Below are 26581 nucleotides of genomic sequence, written 5' to 3'. Positions count from 1 at the left end.
ACCATAGTATTTTATACTGGAAGGGTACCTTCCAGTTCAAAACTTATTCTAGACTCCTGCTGACACCTTTGCCGTGTGTGTGCTAGGCAGCTGCTCCAGCGGAAAAGGGCAAATTTACATATCCTCCCTATATCACAGACTCGTCACCACACTAGCTCACTCATACATACATTCATTGGTGGGGCCCATAACACCAACACTCATACGTCTCACTCGAATCTGCGCACAGGAGGAAAAGAAGCGCTGGGCATGTGGGGGGTACCTTGTTACCTATCCAGAGTAATTCCTTTACATTATATACATTTGCACCTGTAGAATCCTAACTTTAACATCAAGGCACTCCACCGCTTGGTCGATGGACCAATTAGTTGGACTGGTTGATGGTGATTTAGAACCAGCTAAAACACATTTAAAGCTTCGGAACCTTTCGGTTAGTTTTCAATACCTTATTAAAGAATCACAAACTCATTTCTTGTTAATCAGTGTTTAGTTTATCTAATTAATTCACTCTGTGTTAGCATATTCAGGATTACAGTTCAAATCAGATTTCTATTGAGCGATTTTCAACCTTTGATCTTGAACATAAATTGACATAACATTTATATTTACCTAAATTTGAATATTGGCGACCATTTCCAGAAGATCCCGTCAACCCACAGTAAAAATCAAAATCCCTTTAAATGGAATCGTCCTTTTATAATCAAAGAGAAACCCAGGTAAGTCCAGGAAATCTCCCTCAGCACGACATAGTCCCCACGATTTAGCCAAGGGACCAGGCGATCGCGCCAAGCGAACCAACAATCCCGCAAATCGATTCTCCACACCAAAAGCCACCAACAGTGATAATGATATGGGAAAAAACAGTTCCTTTGCCTTCTAACTTCCCCCCTTATATACTCTTTTTCTCCTTACATTTTGGACAATGTGCAACAATTTAGGAGTAGAAAATGTTCTGATTGGCTAAATCTTCAGAATTTTGTAAGTCTTTTCAATATTCCCAGGTTTGCCTGTTTCCCATGAGACCAGGCATGACCGTCCCAATTGTATTCTTTTTGTAGTTTCACAGGCGAAAGTTCCCAAGTAACAACATGTAAACCTTCTTATACAAGTCGTTCATTGTCCCCCTCAGTCATTCACACTAGCCTGTGTCTTGGCAGTCCTCCACGTTCCTATCCTTGACAAGGAACATTTCGTTTCTCATTGGAGGTCGCGTGGAGATCTTCAGAGCCATCCGAGTCTGCGCAGTAGACATCGCGCTCACATGACGGTGGCCACTTGGAACTCCATTTTAAGTACTGCGGCCTAGTAGGCCGAATGCCAACTTAAGCAGAAACAAAGATAACAGTAATTAATATATGGAAATGAAGATTCTAATGTTAAACCCACACTAATCCCAATATATATTAGTATTTTCCTAGCTTGTAGCAACATTTAAAGCAATAATACTCACCATTCTGCAACACTGGAAGCACAAACCATCACAAAAGCAACATAAATCATGCAATTCTCTATTTCAACACATCCTACCGTTAGTTTGCGTACCATAGTTAATCATTTAATTATTAGCCATGCAATTTGCATTTTAGTCCCTCGTGTGTCTTGTGTTTATTAAGGTGCAAGTGTTGATTAATTATACCACTTCACCCAATTAGTACGAGTTAATATTTAGAATGATTACGTAATTAATATTTAATGCAAAAATAGAGGAGGTATTCACATTTTTGCTTTACCTGCTCCATCAATCCCCCCTTTGGTGATTTTTAACATCACCACAAATCCCAATAAATGTCAAAATTTTTGCGGAAATGATTACTCAGTGTGCTTACATTTTGTTACATCATAGTATCTCCCATCTCAGCTTCTCTTCTTCTCTTGTACATGTTCTCTTTCCATTCTTCTAGTTCTATATCTCCTACTTCTCTTACTCTTATTTCCTTCTCCTTTCTTTTTGCAACTTCTCTTTTTATTATATTTTGTAATTTTCTTCTTTTTATACATACACACCCTAATTTCAAGATCAGTATCAGTATTACCACACAAGTCACTGGCATTAGTATCTTACCTACACATGAACTACCTAATTTTGTTAATAAACCCTTTATAGTAGAAAAGCCTTTACCAAGCTTCTCCCAAACACTTTCAACCTCCAATGGAACAATTTCCGCATGCAAATCGGTTATATTCTTAATGTATTTCTTTAAATTTTGGCTCTCGTCAGGAATATAGGTACAGCAATGTTGTACCTTCAGCATTCCACAGACTCCTCCCTCTTTGGCTAATATAATATCAAGGGCAAGTCGATTTTGCATAATCATGGCTCTCATGGCAACCATTTCGGTATTTATCATTAAGAACCCTCCAGCTGTGCTATTCGATAAGCGATCCACAACTGTAGACAATTTTCAAATTTTATGTGCATTCAGAGATATTCCAACGGCTGGTATCAGTGCTCCTTAGATATCTCCTACAATTTCTGACCAACTCTCCCTCCTTCTACGTGTTAGTTGTCTACCTATTTCGTGCAAACCGTCTTCTTCCCTTCCCACATGAAATATTTTTGGGAAGACCAGGCCTAGGTAGCATGTACCATACCAGTGGTCCGGTAACCTATAATAAGCCCTGTTCCCATAGATGTAATATATTCCAGGGAATACCTGATCATTTCCTCCTTTAAATCCCCATCCTCCCATGATCTTATATACATCATGGCTTTCACTTGCACCTACAAAATAATTCTCATAAACAGTGTTATCTCTACTGATGCACAATGTCCCTCTCTGAGGCCAATCCAAAGCCATTGCAGGATTTGTTTCTCCCTTTAAATGGTTTTCCCTTTCAGCATCCCAAAATGTTTCCATCTTTTCCCCAGACACCTTTCTTTGCATCTTAATTCTCCTCTCTTCTACCATGTCCAAGAAAGTCTTCTCTTCTTTTCTCAGACTACAAGTAAGATTGTTCTTAAACACTTCTTCTCAAATTAATTCTCTAGTTTCTAAGAAAAATTCACCTAAAGTTCTACCAGGAATCACCTTATTTACTTCAGGAACTACAGGTACCTGCGAGAAAACATTATCTACATCAGTATAATAATATTCTAATTTCTCTGTTCTATAGAACAAGCTCGCTAATACGCTACAGGTTATTCCATATGTTAAAGGAAGGTGATGATAGGTGACACCCTCTGACACCGATGCAGGTAACTGCAAACAAACATAGCAATCTCTAACTTCCATAGTCTTTACATATTCAAACAGTAACTTTGACAAAACATTATTAGAAAAATCCGTTATAGACCTATCCTTATGGAAATCTGTGCTATACCAGTTTAGTCGCATGAATATCATAAACCTCTTCTCTATTAGTCTGGTTCTCAGTGTGGTTTTCTACCCTTTCGAATGTCACTTTAAACGAAATTGTTATTGCTAATATCCATAGAAGCATTAATAATCCTGTACAACAACAACACACCTTGCACCATCTTCGGAGAAACCCACATGTAGGTTTTCTACCCTCTGTGTTTGCCATTTCAGAAATGATCAGTGTCTTTTGACTTAGCCTCTTTTATTCACAAATTAATTTTTGTCTAAACACTAGGCTTTTAATTGCCTACTTGTTTCTTTCGGTTACGTGTCTTGTCCAGTATTTTAAATTCTCTGCATCTTTCTTTGTCACTTCAATCCGGGCATTGATCGTCTTTGTCTCGGTTTTCACAATCTCGGTTCAGAACTTCCTGATCATCCGTCTCTTCTCTGATATCAGATAAGATAACTCTCAGGATTTCCGAATCTTCTTCTTCTTCAACCACTTCCGGTACAGTCACTCCTAGACTTCCTTGTCTATCTGCTTCCTCTTGTATATCAAGAAGTGCCACATACGTCCACTCCGGTGACTTGTACTTCTGGTTGGGTTTCTTGATTCTCTTCTCTCTTTTCAAGTGTGCTCGATCAGTGTCTTCTGATTTCTCTTGACTAGACACTTCATTCACTTGTTCAGCGTTAGGAGATCTTACTCTCGTCAGTCGGTATCTCAATCTCTTAAGTTTATTAGGCCAAATTTTCTCTTTCGATGGTCTTTTCAACCTGTTCCCCTTCTCACCTCGCTCTGTTTTCCAAGCTCTTTTCCTCAAGATCGTCCTCCTTGGTCTTCTCCTTCACTTTCTTCAGATTCAGTATCGGTTTGACTTTTACTTTCTTTGGATTTCACTCTCAAGACCTCCGGTTCACTATCTACAGTTTTCCCTCCTCGTGTTTCTTCCACGCAATCTTCCTGCTGACTAACTGTCCCTTCCTCTACCTGGATGTGTGATGTCCCTACACCTCCTCGGATGTCTTCCGCAATAATCTTACCCTCACTCTCTTTGTCTAATTCCTCACCTTCTATTTCTACGATTTCAGGCGGAATTTCTCTCGTGCTTGCACTTGGTGCTTCTTTATCAAGAATTTCTTGTTCAGTTTCTTCAATATTCTCTTTTATCTTTTCTTGTATTCCCACCTGTTCTGTCTCTGATTCGGAGCTAGTGTCGGAAATTTCCAGTCGTCTCCTTAGTGGTATGTTCTCCGGCTCCGCAACTTGGCTCAACTCCGCTTCTCCTGTTCTCTGGGTTCGTCTTGTTCTTGTTTCCTCTGATTCTGACTCCGAACTGGTATCAGACTCTTCCAAATACTCTTCCTCAGGGCGGTTTATAGGACTGGAGATTTGAAGAGTATGACTAGCAGGAATCCAATTCTTTACCTTGGCACACTTCACAGCAGTTGTCGTGGTCAGAATCACTTGATGTGGTTTCCCCCAGCGTGGGACCAGACAATTTCTCCTCCTATGCACTTTGATTTGACCCAGTCTCCAGGACTCAAATTATGAGCTGGCTTCTTTTCAAGGGTGGTTGCATCCGGTCCAACCTGATGAAACACAGAATGAACGGAATCAGCCAACCCCTTGCAATAATCCAAAACAAAGTCATCAGATATAGGCAGTAGTTTGTTGACAGGAAGGAAAATATGTCTCATTGCTCTACCCATAATAATTTCATGGGGGCTCAGGCCAGTGTTCCTATCAGGAATCAACCTAATATTCATGAGCACCAGAGGCAAGACATCTGGCCATTTTAGACCTGTGGCCAAACACATTTTTCCCAATCTGTTTTTAATGGTGCCATTCATTTGTTCCACTACTCCAGAAGCCTCTGGGCGATATGCACAATGTAGTTTCTGTTGTACAATCAATGCTTCACAAATCAATTTTATAATTTTGTTCTGAAAATGCTTTCCTCTATCTGATTAAATCGTTACTGGGAAACCAAATCTAGGAATAAACTCTCTCAATAGGAGTTTCGCTACAGAAACTCCATCACTCCTTCTAGTCGGGTAAGCTTCCACCCAACGTGATAACAGGCAGACAACTACTAGGACATATCTTAGTCGATTACACAGGGGCATTTCAATGAAATCAATCTGCATTCTAGTGAAAGGACCTCCCTCCTGTCCTATTGTTCCCAAACTCACCACTGTTTTCCTTCCTGGATTGTATTGTTGACATATAAGGCATCTTTGACACAGGCTCTCAGCTACAAGCCGGAACTTGGCATTATACCAGGTCTGTTTGAAAAGTCTAATCATGGCATCCCTACCTATATATGCCTGCCCATGGTACATCCGTGCCATGGTAGAGATCATGCTATCGGGCATTACTGGTCTTCCATCCCGATAAACCCAAACCTTGTCTACCTCGCGTGGTGCACATTCCGATTTTTTTTTTTTTGAAACCGTTTATTACAAGACTCAAAAATATACAAATATGGGCCTACAACCTTCCGGCCGGCCGCTAGCAATGAGAGGAGCATACGATATACATTTATAAAACACATGGTGCTGCGGCTGAGCATGCACAGGAGTTAACATCGTTGCGAGCCACACTATCCAGACCCCACTATACGGTTCCATTTTAAACTTAAAGAACAACAAATACAAACAAACCCACAAGGCAATCCTCAATCGGAAATAGCAACACGTGCTCCCCTAGAGGGGGGATCCTAGCCATCCATAGGAATCTCAAGAGGGGGGAGAGATCAGAACTAGGGCTGGGTACACCTAATGCCCAGGTACCGGGGGGATGAGTTGGCTAGGGGGACGGGGCCGGCGACGGATCAGGCAATAACGGCGGAGCACAGATTCCCCCGCGGTAGGCGTTCCAGGGGCCCCATACTTTCACCCATGTCGCAGGCTTACCTCTCGCCACATACACCACCTTTTCCCGAAACATGCACCAATCCATATGTTCCTTCCAGGCCGAGACAGTCGGGGGCCTCTGGGATCCCCACAGTTGGGCAATATCACGCTTGGCAACCATATACCCCAGAGTCACCCACCACGTCTGCGGCACCGAGTAATCGGTAGGCTCCCACACATTCAACAGGCATCTCCTCGCTTCGGGCAACAGCGCCACATGCGTAACCACTCGCAGCACCTCATGCACACCACGCCAGAACCCCTCCACCTCCGGGCACTCCCACAAGATATGCAGAAAAGTCCCCAGCGCACCACACCCACGCTTACACAAACCGTCCTCAGCATAGCCCATACGCAGGAGCTTTGGCCCCGTCATGTAGACCCTGTGGAGTATCTTGAGCTGGACGAAACGAAGGCGAGCCGGTATGGCCACCTCTTTCGGGGAGGCCACCGCTGAGATCCAGTCCTCGTCGTCCAGCTCCAGCCCATCGGCTACCCAAGCCTCACGAAGGGCAGTCAACAAGTCTGAGCGGTCGTTGATCAGTTTTTTGTAGATCAGTGAGATCGTGCTGTCAGGGACGTGTCCATCCAGCACTCTATCCTCCAGGGGGGAACACTCCGGGATGGAGGCAGCGTCCGGAAAGACGGAGCCCAGCGCATGCCGGACCTGCAAATACCGAAAGTACTCGCTGCCCTGCAACTGAAATTCCGTCTGCAGCATCTCGAACGTTTTAAATCCTCCCCTCGTCCAGAGATCCCCCACTTTGCTAATGCCTATTAAGTCCCACTTCTCAAAGCCCTTCGAGGTCCACAAGGAGCCCAACCGCTCAGACGCGTATAGTGGTGACGCCCGGGTCAAACGGTCCTTCCACCCCATAGCTGCATTGGCCGCGTGCCACACTCGCACCATGACACGCGTGGGGCCCGTTAGGCGAGCGTCGGGCGCGCTAGAGTAGAGCGCTCGATTATGGTCACCACCTGGAAGTAGCATCCTATCCATTTCAAACGCCGGGTTTAAGGCGGGCCCATATAGGCCCTGATTAATCGCAGCTAGCTGGGAGGCCCAATAGTACCGTTTAATATCCGGGAGGGCAATCCCCCCGTCATACCATGGGAGCGTCAGCTTAGCCAGGGCAATACGTGGCCTCCCGTCCCAGAACAGGCGGCGCTGCAAACTCTCCACTTCGCGGAAGTAGCGCGCTGGGACGAGGTCCATAGTGTTCTGCAACGCGTACAGGAAACGCGGCAGCGACATCATTTTAAACAATGCCGCCCGGCCGAGCGGCGAAAGCGGCAAACGCCGCCAGCGCGCGACATCCTCTTTCAGACGCTGGAGGGGGGAAGCAAGTTCCGATCATACCGAGCCTCCGGGTCCAGAGTAATGAAGACACCCAGGTACCTAAATCCCTGCGGGGCGACCTGGATCGGACAGCCCCGCGGGAGGATAGGAGCCTCCCCGGAGAGAACATACACACACGATCTAGCCCAGTTGATGACCAGACCGGAGTTACGACCGAATGAATGCAAAACATCAACCAGTACTATGAGTGATTTACGTGGGGAAGCTAGGTACAAGAGGATGTCATCAGCGTATAGGGATACGCGGTCCTCATACTCAGGGGTCCAGCGGAGACCACGGATGGAAGGCTCCCACCGCAGCCACTCCGCCAGGGGCTCCAAGGCAAGTGCAAAGAGGAGCGGCGATAAGGGGCAGCCCTGCCGTGTGCCCCGGCCCAGCTCGAACGGAGCCGATACTCTTCCGTTCACCACCACCTGCGCCAATGGGCCCGAATACAGCAATTTGACCCAACTGATGAACCCTGGGCCAAATCCAAACTTCGCAAGCATCGCCCAGATATATGGCCATTCAAGCGTGTCAAACGCCATGGTGGCGTCTAAGGACGCCAAAATGGCCGGCTCCCGTATGAACGGGGCACGTGCGAGCTCACCGTGCAAACGCCGCAGATTAAGGGCTGTGTTGCGATGGGGAATAAAGCCAGACTGGTCCTGATGAACCAAATCGCCCACCACGCCGACCAGCCGATTGGCCAGTACCTTGGCGAGAATCTTGGGCTCCGCATTCAGTAGCGAAATGGGCCGATAGGATGTAACCCGGTCCCGAGGTCTCCCCTCCTTGTGGATGACCACGATTGTAGCCAGACGCTGGTCCAGCAGGAGGGAGCCCACCGAGTGTGCCGCCAGGAACATAGCCCGGAGGTGGGGTGCCAGCGTATCCGGTCGCAACTTGTACAACTCGATAGGGAGACCATTCGGACCCATGGCCTTGCCGGAAGCGACCGAGCGTATGGCGAGGGCGATCTCGTCGGAGGTGGGAGCGGCGTCCAGCGACACCCTGTCATCCCTGGAAAGGGACGGCAGCGCGATATCACTGAGCAGGGCACGGGAATCCTCTTCCGAGCAGGGAGACACCGGGGAATACACCCCACGGAAATAATCCGCGAAACAGGAGACGATTTCTTCTGGCTCAGTTACACACACACCATCCGTTTTCTCAATCAGCGGGACCACACGATTCGCTCTCTCTTTTTTGTCCAACCACGCTATAAGTTTACCAGCCTTATCACCCACATCATACAGTCGCCCCTGTTGCTCTCTACTGAGGCCCCTGGCCGCCTCCGTGACGAGGGCCCTATAGGCCGCTTGCTTGAGTTGGAGGACATGTAATGCGGCATCCGTCACCCCACCTTCTAAATTACCCTCCAACTCGGCTATTTCAGCCTCCATCCGGGTCACCTCCTCCCGCTCGCGCCTCCGGGCGTGGGAAATAAGGGATAGGGCCTCCCCTCGGAGTACTGTCTTGAAGGCCTCCCATAGCGGTACAGCCGAAGGCACGGACCCCACATTCTCATCAAAATATCGCTGAAGGGATTTAATCAATTCAGCGCGAATGGTGGGGTCGCGCAGGTACCAAGGATTGATTGGGACCACCCTACCCTCACCCCTCGGAAAGACATCAAAGTGCAGTAGGAGTGGGGAGTGGTCCGAAATACCCCGTGGCAAATGGCGCACCTCTCCCACCCTCCCAACATAGGCCGCCGGGACAAGGACATAGTCTAGTCGTGAGAGACTACCATGGGCTCCCGAGTGGAAAGTGTACTGCAGCTGCGTGGGGTGTTTTAAACGCCAGCAGTCCACTAATCCAAATGTATCCAAGAGGCCGGGTAGCCACGCCTGTGCCCGGGGGAGGTCCCTAGGGGGGTGACGATCCACAGTCCCAGATACCACCGCATTAAAATCCCCCCCCACAACTAAAAGCCCCCCCGGAAGGCCAAGGAGAAGGCGCCCCAGGTCCGCAAAGGTGGTCGACTGCAGCCCCGGTGGGATGTATACTGACACAAAGACAACCACTTTGCCCTCCAGTCTTCCCACCAAGACCGTGTAACGTCCCCTGTCATCGTGGAGCACCTCATCAATCTCCAACGGGAGCGAGTTCTTCACCATGATGCCCACACCCCTTGAGCCAGACGTGAAGCCCGAGTGAGCCACTAGGCGATAGCCACGCCGATTCATGACGCAGAAGGAGTTGCCAATGAGGTGTGTCTCCTGCAGAAAGACTACATCGGGCGAGATTCGCTTCAAAAACTGCAGGACCACACCTCGTTTGATCCTGTCCCCCAGTCCATTCACATTCCAAGACAACAAAGTTAATTCCCTACCCCCCATCATATACAGAAGCCATCATTCGTCCCCCGGAGAGCACTTTAGAACTAACACAAAAATACGTTTGCCTTGTGATAAAAACGAACAACACCCCATCCCTACCCACCCACCCCAACAGAACTCCCCCCTCCCTGCACCCCTGCATGAGCCCGAACAGCCCCCCCAACGTGCAGTGTGCCTGTCGCCCCATATATAGTTAAACTAACTAGACCCCCTAGAGGAGGAGGGAGAACCCCCAAAAGACCCAACACAACCTCCATAGGAGGGGAACTTACAAAAACTGACGCAGAATCGAAAGTGGCATCATTTTCGTCCAGAGTGAGGCCCAATATTAAACCCTCAGTCCCGATCCAGCGTGCCGCCCCCCCCCCCGCTGCCCCCTCCCCCGCCCCCCCGATCACGATCCCCGGGCAGAGTATCCAGCCAGTCCCCGGCCGCTTCGGGACGATCAAAGAAGTGCGTGCGACCATCCACCTCCACTCGCAGCTTGGCTGGGAAGAGCATGGCGTATTTGAGGTTTAGGTCCCGAGGACGGCGTTTGACGCCTAGGAAGCTCAGTCTCTGCTTCTGGACCGCTGGGGTGAAATCAGGATAAAAATGTACCTCCATATTGTCAAGCTTGACCGGTCCATGCAGTCTGGAGGTTTGCAGGATAGCGTCTCTGTCCCGAAAATTGAAAATCCGGGCGATGAGAGGTCTCGGAGGGGCTCCGACCTTCGGCCTTCCCCCGGGAACCCTGTGGGCCCTCTCCACAGCGAAGAGTTTGCTCAGCCCCCGTGGCTGGAGATGGGTAGCAATCAGGTCCTCCACAAAGAGATCCGCCGCCGCCTCCTCGCGTCCCTCGGGCACCCCGATAATGCGGATGTTATTCCTCCGTGCCCGACTCTCGGAGTCCTCCAGGCGTCGATCCATAAGCGCACTCGCCTGACTAAGCCGGCGCACCTCTGTTTGCAAGGCCGCCACATCTGTCGTTAGGCCCGATGCGGTGTGGGCCAAAGAATCCACCCGGTCGTTGGTTTTGGAAAGATCGGCCCTCACCAGGCCAACATCCACGAGGACCGAGTCGATCTTCTGCGCCAGTGTATCAAACCGCTGGCCCACCGAGGCCTTCATCTCGGCAATGGCGCCCATGACATCTCGCAGAGTCAGATCTGCGGGCAGGTCTGGGGCATCAGGAGGGCTCTCAGGGGACTTGCGCGGTCCATCGGGAGATCCCTTCTGGAGGGTATAGCGGTCCATACTGTTGGCCTGATGGACAGCGCCACGCCGGGTCGATTTGGTCTTTGCCCGGTCTCCATCTTGTTTCGTGGCCATGGTCACCAGTCTCCCAGTCGCACCAGCCACGTCGTGTAGGGCAGGAAAGCAGGGCCACGAGCTCCGGGGGGGGCCCCCTCAGAGCAGCGGGGTGGATCACAGCCTGCAGGCAGGCAGGGTCTCCCAGCAAGGCCACACCAACACCAAGGGCTCCGCGACCCAACCTCGCAGAGACGACAAGGGGGTGTGAAAGCGAAAGCGAAAGTGCGGGGTACGCGAGTCGCCAGGCCCTGCCTGCCGCTGTTGTTCACTTTGTCACTGGATCACCCCACAGCGCAAATCCGGGGTCCGGCGAGGGGAAGGCCGCAAACCTCAATCGGTGCTCACTCCGGTGTCCGAGGTCCGATTCGGAAGCGGGAAACGGGTGCCACCTCAGCTCAGGTTCACCAACATAGTCCCCTCATCCAGGGCAGGATAATTTCAGGATAATCGTAGGAGGTTGCGGAGGTCCTCGGGAGCCTCGCACCTACGCGGCCATCTTGGTTGCGCGCTAGGCTCCTCCTCCACATTCCGATTTTATCCACTTTTTCTTTTCCTCCTCTCCTGCCTCACCTCATCCCAGGTGTTCACAGTGCTAGTAAAAAGCAAGAGACATGAGTTCATTTCCTTTTCCCAATTCCGATTCAAAGAGTTTTGGTTTCGCGCACAATACTGCGCTATGTCATTTGCAAATTCGTTGCCCGCAGACACATAGTCTGTACCCTTCGAGTTGGCTGCGCATTTTACAACTGCGATTTGCTTAGGCAGCTGTATCGCCTCAAGCAATTTTCCAACCACTTCTGCATTCCTGATCGGAGTTCCACTCGAAGTCAAGAACCCTCTTTGAGACCAAATCTGTCCAAAATCATGCACCACTCCAAATCCATACTGACTATCGGTAACCACAGTGATTCGCAGATTCTTTCCCAACATACACGCTCTGGTCAATGCAAACAATTCCGCAACCTGAGCTGATTTTACTCCTTTCAGGCAAGATGCTTCCAACACAGCCGCTACAGTACATACTGCATACGCAGCACTCAGAATTCCTTCTTCAGTACTCAGACATGACCCATCCACAAACATCACATAGTCACTTTCTTTCAGAGGCACATCTTTTATGTCCGGACGCGGCTTTGTGCAAAAATCAAGCACTTCCAAACAATCATGATCCACGTCATCCTTCACTTCCACATTCACAGCATCAGGTAGCAATGTTGACCAATTTATATTAAGGCACCTCACAAGGCTCACACTTGTAGCACCCAGAATGACCTTTTCATATTTAGTCAGCCGACTATGCGTCATAAATTGTGTACAGCTTCTTGTCAAAAGAATTGCAACATAATGGGGTACAAACACTCTCACAGGATATCCCATCACAATTCCTTCGCTCTGCTCCAAACTCTTACAGGTAGCAGCTACTGCTTTCAAACAACCAGGCAAAGCTATGGCTATAGGATCTAATACAGCTGAAAAGTATGCAACTGGTCGTCTTAATTTTCCATGCCTCTATACTAACACAGAGAGTGCACATCCATCTCTCTCGCTACAATAGAGCTCAAATTCTTTTTCGTAATCAGGCATTCCAAGAGCTGGTGCTTCACACAAGCTGTCTCTCAGTTGTCTAAAAGCCTTCATCTCCTCCTAATTTAATTCAAGGGGATCTTTCACATCACTTTTTGTCAAACGTACCAAAGGTTTTGCAATCAGCGAAAAATTGCTGATCCACTGGCGACAATATCCCACCATTCCAAGAAACATTCTCACTTCTCTCTGAGTCATTGGTGCTCTCATTCCTTTTATTATCCTGATACTGTCTGCAGTCACTTTCTCAATCTTATGACCTATATATTTTACTTCCTTTTTACAAAATTGTAATTTCGATGGGGATAGCTTAAGTCCTCCATCCGCCAAATGGTTCAACAATGCAACTGTGTCCACCACACATGCCTCTTGCGACTTCGATGCCACCAATAGGTCATCGATGTATTGTATGAGCACTGAACTTTCGGGCATTTTCAAATCTTCTAAGGACTTCTTTAGAATCTGATTAAATATCGATGGACTTTCTGTATACCCCTGTGGGATACGGCACCATGCCAAAGTACGTTCGCCGAATGGGAACGTAAACATTTGTTGGCTATCGGGGTGCAATGGGATAGAAAAGAAAGCATGACACAGGTCAATGACTGTGTACCACTCCGCATTATGGGGAATCTGATATAGGATTACCGAAGGGTTCGGTACAATGGGACAGCACTGTAAAACAATTTTATTCACCTTTCTCAAATCATGCACTATCCTAAAAGTTCCATTAGGCTTCTTTAAACCCATGATTGATGAATTACATGGACTACTCATTATTTCTCTCAAAATTCCCTGTTCAATCATCTTGTCTATTACAGGTGTCGCTCCTGCAATTATTTCTGGTGTCAATTTATACTGAGGAATATTCGGGTAGCTTATTCATTCCTTTACTTTTATTTTCACAGGGCCTACTCTCTTCATCAGTCCCATATCTTCTCCTGTGAGATCCCATACTTCGGTTTTCACTGTTTTCTTCAATTCCTGAGGCAATTCCTCTGGATCAAATACAACAAATGCATCCGTAATTTCGGGTTCCAAATTTGCCATTGTCATGCTATATAGTACATCCTCATCAGGAGTTTCAAAGGCTATGCCATCAGGGGTATAGAAGATAGTGCAATTCATTTTGCACAACAAATCTCTCCCTAACAGATTCACGGGGCTAGTATCACACACGACAAATCGATGCATGTCTGTGAATTTCCCTATTTTAACTTTAGCAGGATCAGTAAGATAAGTTTTTATCTGTCTACTTGAGACTCCTACTACTTGTGTCAGGAATCGGGATAGAGCGCCTACGGAAACTACCTCCCCCAGAAGGCCACGGGACTAAGGGAGGAGGCGCGCGTACAAAAGGAAACGTGTCGCGCACCACGCTGTGCGTAATACCTTGTGTTAGTCTGTGTTAGAAGAAGGAGCCAGAAGAGTTCCAAGCACCTGGCAGCCCGTTGCGAGAAGCCTCGCGTTTTGGTTTTGTTCGTCCCGGGGGACAATCTGTCCCTTACAGTCAAGTCCGAAGCAACCGGAGGCTGCAGCGTGGGAGTCGTCCAACGCTGTGAGCAGACCTCGCTGAAAGTCGAAGATAAGTGTCCTAGCGTAAGCACTGCCTGGCAGCCTGTTCCGCGCTGAAGCGCTGTTGGTTCGGCCTTCCTTCCTTCCCTCGCTCTTAAATAGAGATTAGTGGGGGCCGGCAGGGGTCTGGGGAGCCAGGAGTCATTACGTTTGCCTCAAAGCCCAAGGGCGGTGACGGAACCGCTAGAGTAAAGGGCAGGGGCGGTAAGGGATTCAAAACGGGACATTTCACAGTATCAAACGGTGTGCTCTGTAGTTCGGAGGGAGAGCGGTGACGTAACCGCTAATGGTTCTCTGGGGACTATCACACGAACACATGGGAAGTTTGGGCGTCTGAGAGGAGCCTCGGATAGTCCTAGTTTCCTATTAACATTGTACTTTGTTCTCTAATAGTGTAACAAGACTGCAGTGAGTACCAGGCTCGCATCACCCATGTGTAGAGCCTTCCTGGTCTTTGAAATCACGGGGGATGACACAGGCGTCCTTCTGTCTTTTATTAAGAATGAAACTAAATGAATGCTGCATGTGTGTGGACTCTCTCCTTTTGGGGCTACATAAGCGAGGGAGACAATAAGTACACCACTAAAGAAGACAGAGGATACACCAATGAATAGAGGTAGAGCGTAGTTCGCTTCATAGTGAGAATTGATGAGAGTAGTAATTTCTGCTGCTGTGTTTTCGCTGTTTTTTGTATGTATTTTCTTTTACAGGTTCTACTCCCCGCTGTTCCCTTCCTTCCCTTCCCTCACTTGATCGCTCTATACTTTCCGTGCCATAAGTGCAGGAGTTGGGGATGTCAAGAGGGGGATTCCCTATAGCATCACACGAATCCTGAGGAGCATTGGACTGGTGGCGGAAACCTAACAACTTGGATTGTATCACCAGAGAGAGGAAGATTTTTAAAATCAGCTGATCTAACAGTTGAACGAGTAGCACCAGTATCTACCAGGAAAGTAATTTTTTCATCATTTACCTTTCCATCCACAAAGGGTCCTGTCTGGTCTACCTCTAGAGTTGCACCAAGTACGCACTCCCCTTCCTCTCAAAGGCACCGTCAATAACTCTCTTCTGACTCACTCTCATCACGCTGTAGCCAATACTGCGAAACAGCACTAGTGCGCGGTAGCTTTGTTACCTGTTCCTCGGTGTAGAATCCTGTCTCATTACTGTATCTCTGAGGATTTACGCTCTGTGGAAAAGGTGGCATTGGCACCTGACACTGTTGGGTAACAACCTGCTGCTGTCACGGCGGTTGACAATTCACCTCATTCTGCACCTGTGGATTCAATGATGCATTATCACCATTAGCACTCAGGGGCATTTCCAATGCCCTAATTTTCTGCAATTATGACATGGCCATTTCTTTTTTGCTTCCTCTAAGCTGATTTGTCCCTTTCCTTTTCCAATATTAGGCTTTTGTCTAACTTGGCCCATGCCATTAGCCTGCTCAATCAACTGGGCTTCTTGCCTCTCCGCTACCTTAACTTGTGCCCGCATTGCCTTCTCTTTCAGTTTGCGTTGTTTTGCTTCGATTTCATCACTAAAATATTTTGCATGTCGCAACACTTCATCTATCTTTTTATTTTGTCAATCCACTGTATGCTGTTTGATCATTTCGCTTACTTCAGGTCTTAATCCATAAACAAATCGATATACAAAATGACTCAAATCCTTCCCGCTCAACTTCTCATCACCACTGTATTGCTTAAAAGCTAATAGTAACCTTTCATAATAGGCGTGAACAGATTCTTTAACCTCCTGGTGAGTTCTATCAATTTTTACCCAATCGGTTTCCTTTGGCGGCACTTTATTTTTCAAAAAAGTAATTACCTGTTCATATTTTCTCATTACTTCCGGATCAGGGGCTCCTGTTTTAGGATCCCTAGGGTACCCTTGAGTTGGCCAACCTATTGTAATCTTACATTCTGCCCATAAATCTGCAGGTACAATTATATCAAAAAGACCATTCAAATCTATCCACAACACTTTTGATAATTTAACAAACCTTTCCACCTGTCGATACCACTCAACGGGTTTTTCCCTTAACCTTGGCAAATCATTGGTAAATGACAAAATGTCCTGTCTAGTCCAGGGAACATGTACATAACCCCCTCCTGGGATCTCCCTCATGTGACATTCAGTTACTACTGGCTCCTTTTCTCTTACTGGGAATGCCAAAATGGTCTTATCTGTCGTATCCTCTCTCTTTCGAAACCATCTACTTTTCCACCTGTCTACATCACCCCATTTCCTTAACAAGGCAATCAGTTCTTTAATTTGAGTCAATCTCCCTGCAGTATTTAGATTTTCAATTTTCTTTCTCAGAAAATTCCACTCTATATGGTTTCTGTAATGATCTTATTTTCCCAAAGTCAATCCCCATTTCACTCGCTGTCTCCAAGTTTCTCATGCAAACTTCTTGCTCTCAAAGTTATACTTTTGCAGAGAAACATTAGTTCCTCATCCTGATATGCTTTTAATTTTTCTGCTGGAATGGTCCCTACTATTAATTCGTCCAAAGTTACTTTCAATTTTGCCACATCTAAAGGTTGAGGTTCTGTATCTTTCCGCTGTAAACTTCTTAACCAATCACTTAATTCCTCAGAAGTGGGTCCTACAGGGATTGTCTCGCTTCTTATTCTATCCGTATTTCTTTCTGGGGTTTCTGGTGCTGATTCTGTTGTCATCAGCGTCTTACTTGCTGGACTTTGATTTATAGTCAGATTTTTAGGAGCACTTAAACCTGATGATCCGGCCATTTTTCCCAAGGCATTTCTTCCAGATCCACTTCTTTCTGTCTCGATTTGTTTATTACTATTGTAGGGAAATGTTAAACAATGCTCACTATCTTTATGTTTATCAAAGACAGGCATCACCGGCCCTATAGTTACAGGCACAAGCACTGCTTCCATATATTTGGTTAATTCTCTAATTTTCTCAGTTAATTCCAGAGTAGTCCTAGCTTGTTCAACCGAATTTCCATTTCCAGTCCTAACAGGTTGTGACATTTCAGAGTCTCTAAATGGATTATTTTTCCCTAAATCAGGTGGCGTTTCCTCAAAATGTTTATTTAGCATGGTTTCCTTTACCGGCGCACTCGGCGTCAGCAACGTAGAATTTGGTTGATACGGGGAGGACTATTATAAAACATGTCCTCTAGCACTTCATCCTCCGCTTCATTCACACGATACTTATAACCTTCTGACCCTGTATTGTTTCTCTTTTCTGTACACTTTCTGCCACTTGTCTCTTCAGTATTTCTCAAAGGAAACATACCATCAGTCATGTTGGCATTCCGCCATCTTCTCATTCTGTCATCATGATTTTTTTGCCCACACTGTCTACCAAACATGTAATTATACCTTCTTCCACTCCGATGTCGTTCCCTTTCATACATCTCTTCTTCCCACTCCGTCAAAGCATCGAACTGAGAAGGTCTAGGTCTTGGTTCTAACCTCATCATTCTTTCTCTTAAGTTTCCTAATACAGCTAAACTAAACTAACCACTTTCTGGAAATGCTAGGACTCCATCTTCTTTTGTATACTTTGCCCAATTCTCTAGCCAAATACATGTATGGTACCCATATTTTGCTACCATAAAATATGCAGGCGATTTCGGTGGAGGAAGTATCTGTCCTTCCCAAGTCACAATCAGCTTATCCCTTTTAAATAGACTTAATTTTCACAAACTATGACCTTTTCTCTTTCTCAGGTGGATCGTAATACATCATTTTTATTTATCCCTAGTTCTGAATCACTAGACTTTTTCAAATCACTTCCCTTGCGACTATTCCGTATGCTGTCTAATCCCAGCGCGACTCACACTAACGCACCAATCCTGTGCATCTAAGTCACTCCTGAAGTTCTCCAATCCCACCGCGACTCACACTAACGCACCAATCCGGGGCGTCTACGCCACACTGGCAAATTCTCCACTCCTAGCGCGGCTCACACCAACGCACCAATCCGTGAAAGCATCGTCTCTCTACGGCTGGCCGATCCCAGTGCAGTCTTTCTGACGTCAGCTTTTCTCACTACTCCTGCTTTTGCTGACCCCTCCTTTACAACATTTTTTGGCAAACTTTTCTTACGTTTTCTTTAATCAAAATCTGTTAGTACGACATAAAAACACCACCATTGCCTGTTTCGCTAAACCAAAGAGATAGTTTTACTCATTTACACAAGAATTCTGTATTTCCAGTAGGCAGCGCTTACCTCTACCCTACCACAGAATTATTCAGTTTCGCCGATAAAGTAGCACTTCCCTCTACCTTACCCTTCTAACAAGCAAAAAGGCTAACCGTTTCTCTGCGGATAAAACACATGTGGAGACTACACTGCTCCTGAGAATTAAGGTCAGAGTTTCACAAGAGAACCTGTTGCTATTTCACTCTCGCACGTTCTCACAGAAAATGTCCCTAAAGATAACACACAACGATGTTATCAACTCGAAACCAGACAATGCGTTGTGCGACTTCACTTGCCACACATTTCCCCGTGTACATACAGGGCAACCAGACAATACTTCGTGCCACTTCACTTGTCACACGTTTCCCCGTCTACATACAGGGCAACCAACTTCCTACGTCCCGGAAGTCTTCAAAACAATCGACAACATAAAACTTAACACGACTCAACATAGAATGTTAGAACATTAATCAGTAATCACCAAACCAATGCAATAAAACCACAACTCTGCTACCAGAAAAACTGCTCCAGCGGAAAAGGGCAAATTTACATATCCTCCCTATGTCACAGACTCGTCGCCATATTAGCTCACTCATACATACATTCATTGGTGGGGCCCATAACATCAACATTCATACGTCTCACTCGAATCTGCGCATAGGAGGAAAAGAAGCGCTGGACATGTGGGGGGTACCTTGTTACGTATCCGGAGCAATTCCTTTACATTATATACATCTGCACCTATAGAATCCTAACTTTACCATCAAGGCACTCCACCACTTGGTCGATGGACCAATTAGTTGGACTGGTTGATGGTGATTTAGAACCAGCTAAAGCACATTTAAAGCTTCGGAACCTTTCGGTTAGTTTTCAATACCTTATTAAAGAATCACAAACTCATTTCTTATTAATCAATGTTTAGTTTATCTAATTAATTCACTCTGTGTTGGCATATTCAGGATTACAGTTCAAATCAGATTTCTATTGAGCGATATTCAACCTTTGATCTTGAACATAAATTGACATAACATTTATGTTTACCTAAATTTGAATATTGGCGACCATTTCCAGAAGAACCCGTCAACCGACAGCAAAAATCAAAATCCCTTCATATGGAATCGTCCTTTTATAATCGTAGAGAAACCCAGGTAGGTCCAGGAAATCTCCCTCAGCACGACATAGTCCCCACGATTTAGCCAAGGGACCAGGCGATCGCGCCAAGCGAACCAACAATCCCGCAAATCGATTCTCCACACCAACAGCCACCAACAGCGATAATGATACGGGAAAAAACGGTTCCTTTCCCTTCTAACTTCCCCCCTTATATACTCTTTTTCTCCTTGCATTTTGGACAATGTGCAACAATTTAGGAGTAGAAAATGTTCTGATTGGCTAAATCTTCTGAATTTTGTAAGTTTTTTCAATATTACCAGGTTTGCCTGTTTCCCATGAGACCAGGCATGACATCTTCCCAATTGTATTCTTTTCGTAGTTTCACAGGCGAAAGTTCCGAAGTAACAACATGTAAACCTTCTTATACAAGTCATTCATTGTCCCCTCAGTCATTCACACTAGCCTGGGTCTTGGCAGTCCTCCACGTTCCTATCCTTGACAAGGAACATTTTGTTTCTCCTCGGAGGTCGCTTGTAGATCTTCAGAGCCATCCGAGTCTGCGCAGTAGATGTCGCGCTCACATGCCGGTGGCCACGTCCGAACTCCATTTTAAGTATTGCGGCCTAGAAGGCCCGAATGCCAACTTAAGCAGAAACAAAGATAACAGTAAATAATATATGGAAATGAAAATTCTAATGTTAAACCCACACTAATCCCAATATATATTAGTATTTTCCTAGCTTGTAGCAACATTTAAAGCAATAATACTCACCATTCTGCAACACTAGAAGCACAAACCATCACTAAAGCAACATAAATCATGCAATTCTCTATTTCAACACATCCTACGGTTAGTTTGCGCACCATAGTTAATCATTTAATTATTAGCCATGCAATTTGCATTTTAGTCCCACGTGTATCTTGTGTTTATTAAGGTGCATGGGTTGATTAATTATACCACTTCACACAATTAGTACAAGTTAATATTTAGAATGATTACATAATTAATATTTCATGCAAAAATAGAGGAGGTATACAAATGTTTGCTTTACCTGCTCCATCACAGCCTAAACGTGTGTCAGCACTTGGAAAGAGAGAAGCAGCACCATTTATTAGTAGATATGGCACTCCCTACTCTCTTCTTTTCAAACAACACAACTTTGGTTGTTTGCACTTGTGTTGCATGAAAAAATAATAAATTTGCTCCTACGTTTCTATCGAGCATGCTCAGCTGACAAATTAGAAAACAAAGCTGCTTTTATGAGGATCACTGTTACAGTAGGATTTTCAGCTATCCCACTCATTTTACGAGAGGGGACCCTTGGAATGTGAGTGGTCTGGGCAATTGCCCACTTTGCCCATGCTTTAAAACATCTCTGCCCCTAATAATTTTCTAATCAGATTAGGGCCTGACAATGACAGTTGGATCAGCCAGTTGCCAAGTGAATCATGCAACAAACAACATGTAAAGATATGATAAAGTTGCTTCAACTTAAAAAAAAAAAAAGTGTATTTCTTTAGGATGTTGAAGCATTTCACGTTTGTACTTCAGGTTATATCACTGTATTTATCGCCATTTATTACAGTGATCGTTATAAAACATGAACTTAGAAACATTCATGTCCCCCGCCCCTACAACAAAGCCCGGGAGAGTCAGAGGCTGCCCGACGCGGAGAGAAGCGGGGTGCCGCAGCGAGGGATCCAGACCAGTGGGCGCATGGTGAGGCCTGCGGTGCTTCAGTTACTCCCGGCCTTGAGTGCCACAGTGGCCCGGGAGGGGCAAACACATGGAGGCGACCAAACGGCTGACTAGACGGGGTCGCTGCGCAGAAGAGGTGAGGCTCTCCTGCAGGAGGTATTGAGGAGGCCTCCCTAGCTGTGGGCTCTGGTGCGACTGAAGGCCGCGGCGAAAGTAGGATCGGGTTGGTCCCACAAGTAGCCATGCACCCTGCCGAGAGCAGTGGTGAGGAGGGTCTGGGACAGGGCGCGGCCTCTGTGACGGGGGCGGTGTAGAGTTCCCCCCCTCCGCCCTGAGACTCACGGTCCGTTGGTGGGGCCTGGGGGGTCCCAGTTTAGGGCCGTTGCTTGTGCACTTTGGTCTAGGACGTTGGTATTATATGCCTGAGATGTGACACAGCACCCATAACCCTGGTCCCTACTTGAAGTCCACGTGGCCGGATCAGGAGGATGAGGGCCCATCCAGGGGTGACCACCGGGACCTGGGAAGCCGCGGACCAGGAGCGGTTGCTGGCACAGGAGTCGCCAGCGTGGCAAAGCAGGCACCCGACTCGCCCCCGGGGTGCGTGGCCTAGATGTGGGCATTGGTCTCCGCCCGCTTTCTCTCCCTCAAAGTTCAACTGAAGCCTGCCGGGGCCCAGAGTGGAGGAGATCGGCTGGTGGGGCCTCGGGTTGGCAACACGGGGCATTTCTGACCTGTGAACAACCGCAGGAGCACATGGCTGACCACAGGACCAGGCTGCAGCAACATGGACTCCTCATCATCTGCTGAGACCTGAAGCCAGAGACGGTGCAGGGCCCAGTGGGAGCTGGCCTGGGGGTGTCATCCAGCTGATGAAATGGCCCAGCAGGTGGTGGACGATTAGAGGCTTCCACATCCCACAACACTGGTGAGAGCCTACAGCTTGGGGTATTGTGGCAGCAGGTGTTGGCCGGCCCCTGGCGCTCGCCTGTCTGGGAAGGGATAAAACTCTGGTTAACATTGCGGACGACCGGTCAAGACCCTTCCTGACTAATACACACGGTACATCCCCCTGTGGGGAGATGCTACGATCTCTTGCCCAGGAAAACAAGCTAAACCCTCCTGGACCATGGCCATGAGTAAGTAGAAGAAGCATCAGTCCATCAAGGAGATGAGCCTGAAGACTCCTTACAGATGACCCCTCACTGGCCTCGGAGACGCTGACTTCGGTAGCCTCCACAGATTCGAGCTCCCCTCTAATTCACCCCTCTATTGAAGCACTCTTTGCCTCCGTACGTGAAGATCTGCGAGCAATAATAGAGGATCCCTCCAATGATCTGAAGGGGGTGAGACGGTATGTGGATGCACTGGGCAACAGAGCCGACATGCTGGAGCGACATGAGGGGAGCCGGGATGAGGAGATCGAAGAACCTCAGCAGGAAATCTTGCATCTCCGGGACAAGTACCTGGACTTGCAGGCCTATACTGAAGATCTTGAGAATCACTTGGGTCGCAATAACATCTTCATAAGGGGCTTCTCAACTAGAGTGGAAGGCACGGACATAGCTTCCTTCTTGCAGGTCCTGTTTTGGGCAGTCTTGGAGGCTCCACTGGACTTTGAGATAACTTTGGATCACCCGCACAGAGTTGGACCCAAAAGACCCCGGACAGGACCCCCACTGTACATCCTCACATGTGTTTATAATTGCCAGCTAAAGGAGAATATTCACAGGACTGCCCGAGAGAAGGGCACAATACACTTTCAGGACCATACTCCAGCTCTATTCCAGGACCTGGCCACATTGACCTTGCAGAAGTGTAGTGCGTTCCGTCAGCTCACCTCTCACCTGCGTTCAAAAGAAGTGTCTTATTCATGGGGCAATCCATTCCAACTGATCTTTTGATGGAATGGGAAGGTCCAGCATATCCGCTTACTGCAAGAGGCGTGCCGGCTACTGGACCTTCAGGCCAAATCCCCTAAAGAGACTCCGATAGAGAGGAAGAACTGACCACATTGCAGGGGGCTTTGCTGGAGATCTCCTGAACGCTCACAGCCTGGTCTTAGAGAATGAGCAAAGACAACTGCTAAAACCTCTTTGGAACCAAAGACGGATTCGAACACGCAGACAAGCACTAAAAGCCTGTTTTGAAGGAGGAGACATTCAATTAGCATGTAGACTGGTGCGCTTTATGAGTATAGCAGAAATCGCACTAAATTCTTCTGTTAACACATAATACTTCAAATACAGAATCAGCTGTACAACGTTTATCGCTTAGTACTGTTCCAACTCTAAAATCTTTCCATGTATTACGATGTTTAAATTAGATTTTACTGATAGATTTGCCATGAACTTCAGGGCACAGTAAGACGAAAGACAGTATTAGTCAAAGTGCCAGTCCAAAGCCACAGGCCCCTAAATAGTTTTTTTATCCTTGGATAGCATAAGAGATTTTATATTTTTCCAGTTTGTTTATGGTATATAGATGTATTAGCAAAAATTCCACCGTCAATTTTAATTTTTTAAACTAATTTCACGGGCATACTGGCAAATAGAGGGAGTCCCCTGATGAAGGGACTAATATCTCCTGACCAATCAGGCTTTATCCTCCAGCGTCAATGCACAGACAATACCAACCAGTCATGCATGTAATTGAGAAAGTGCATCTCCCAAAGAAAGAGGTGTTGCTTCTTACCTTCGACGCCGAGAAGGCATTCGATCGAGTCCACTGGCCGTATCTACTACAAACATTGTCACATTTTGGGTTCCGAGACTGATTTTGTTCTTGGATTCTGAGTAACTATGACTTTCCGTGGGCTATAAGAGTGAACAGGGTGAGTTTGGCTCCCTTTTTCTTAGGGTGAGGAACGCGACGGGGTGTCCTCTGTCGTCTTTACTATTTGCATTATACATGGAGCCCTTCGCTCAAAGAATAAGGGACCACCCACACATCACAGGGGTCCGCTTTGTGGGGGATAGCAATAGCCGGTGTCTCTACTCAGATGACATAATGTCGCCAGGGGGCCTAGGGGTTCCACACTTGCAGTATTATTACTACGCAGTTCAACTACGGTATCTGGTAGGATGGTCATGTCCAGAATCGGAGAAAGCATGGCTCTTTATGGATAGATCAGTTGCTGGGTCCTCGCTTTGGAAAATACTGTTCCTCCGCAGGGAGCATATGCCTCCAGGACTCTGCATTTCGCCAATCACCCATAGGAGCCTGGGATAATAGGGCGGGTCTAACCACTTTCTCGCCCCTGCTGACTCCAATAATAGGGAACGTGGAATTTACACTGGGCTTGCAGGAGATGGCATTTAGGAGGTGGCAGGAGATGGGGTGCCGCTCGGCGGGCCATTTCTTTTATACTGAGGGCCCCCTACCCTTCTAGATCTTGAAACAGGAGTACTCGTTCTTGGAAGTTGAGAGGTTTCAATACACTCAAATAAGGCACTGGCATATGCACCCCTGAATTCGAGCAGGGGTGCAATGCCTGCTGGCAAAGTATGAGTGCTAGCTTAAATTGAGAGCCTGCGACAACACTTGATAACAAATCTTTGACATGCTTTTAGGAGAGCCCCCAAAGGAGAAATCAAGGGCCCAGACATGATGGGAAAGAGAAATAGGGAGGCAACTCTCACACAAAGAGTGGCAAAATACTTATTACAGGTCAACACATGGTGCCAGCGGCATAGCTAACATTGAAACAGCGGTTAAGATTGTTTCTTTCTGGTACCTAACCGCTGAGCGAATGTATAGAGGAACCCATTGTGTATTGCTGATAGCAGCAATGTGGGGCCACAGGCTCTTTAGTGCACATTTTATGGAAATGCCCCAAAATTCAACAGTTTTGGCGGGGGGTGCGCACGGATATTGATGAGCACCTGAACACTCCCTTCCCTAGATTCCCTTTGTATACCATTCTAGGGATAGCCAATCCCCTCACATTTCAGCTAAAATTACGTAGAGGTAGACCCATTAGTTTGGCACTAGGGGCAGCACATCAAACGATACTCATGGCTGGGGTACGGAGAGAATTCCGACACATCTGGAATGGTTACACCACTTATGGCACGTTCTGGGTATTGAGAGACTCACACTGACCCTCACTTCGTAAGGAGATGCCTACAACGCATTATGGCAGCCCTTTATTTCGTTACTGTCTCATGAATTCCGTGAATTGACATGTCCCGGATACCTTAAACTTCTCCAATTGACATCACCAACATCAATTGCCCAGACTGAGGTCCCCACTGTATAAATACCTGGGAGATAGGAAGGCTAGTTAAGAGATTTCACAGAGCTGGAGCTGGGGTGGGTTAGGGAAGAGAGCTTAGAGTGTTTTTTTTCTCTGTATTTGTGTTTGACATCTGCCAATAAAAACAAATTTGAAGCTAATAGATGGGTATCTCTAGCTCCTGTTTTACATTAAAGGTTACTGCTTTGTTGTTATTTCTTGGCACGTGAGGTTAGAATATGGAAGCAGGCAGATACCACATGAAAGCTTATCTCATTCTGGCCCTGAAATTCAAGTAGACCTTGAGATAAGCCAGGCATCTTGGCTTGAGCTTTCAGTGGCTTGCCCACCAATAAGAATAGGCCTGAGATGGCAGCATGACCTATAAAGATGTGTGTGATGTGCAAGCAGGGTACAGGGTACTTATTTGATTGTGCCCCTACCCGTCCGTCCCTAACTCGACATTAGTCTGTCAGCTAAAGGGTTTTAAGTGGGTTGGATCCTGCCTAATCTCACATGCAACAGTAATTAAAACCTGAAAAATTGAAATGGGTCCCTATTGCATCCCAAATAAAACAATTTAAAGGCAAAAACAGTTTCCAAACAACAACTTTAGTAAGCCTTTAGGCAAACCATAACAATGATGCAGTCCCTATTTACATTTCATTTGAACTTCATCTTGCATTCCCAATAAGTATCATTTTTTCCCATATGGTGTGTTTCTGTAGTTTTTTCTAGTAACATGTCCCATTTATGTGAACCAAGTCACCTTGAGGCGGTTGGGTGCATTCTGGTTGTTGGTGAGTGTTCATGACAGGGCACCAGTGAAAGCTGAAGTGAGAGGGAGTATCTGAAGGTAGTGTGAATTTCTGACAGTGCCTGTCAGTGTGTCATAAAGGTATTTAGACTTCATGCAGATGCAGTCCTTGGCTTCTCCGCAGAGCTCACAGAATGATGGTCACATATGTGTGATTTTATGGCAAAGTG

General features: G+C 46.8%; 1 protein-coding gene across 1 annotated transcript in view; it reads left to right on the top strand.

The window, feature by feature from the left end:
- Positions 1–26581, top strand: part of IFT74 (intraflagellar transport 74) — a 508298-nt gene that overhangs the window by 1088 nt on the left and 480629 nt on the right. The gene's annotated exons all lie outside the window — the stretch shown is intronic.

The sequence above is a fragment of the Triturus cristatus genome, chromosome 2_2 (genome assembly GCF_964204655.1).
Source record: "Triturus cristatus chromosome 2_2, aTriCri1.1, whole genome shotgun sequence".
In the NCBI taxonomy this organism is placed as follows: Eukaryota; Metazoa; Chordata; class Amphibia; order Caudata; family Salamandridae; genus Triturus; species Triturus cristatus.
The sequence above is the reverse complement of the archived record's forward strand: the minus strand, read 5'-3'. Positions and strand labels throughout refer to the sequence as shown.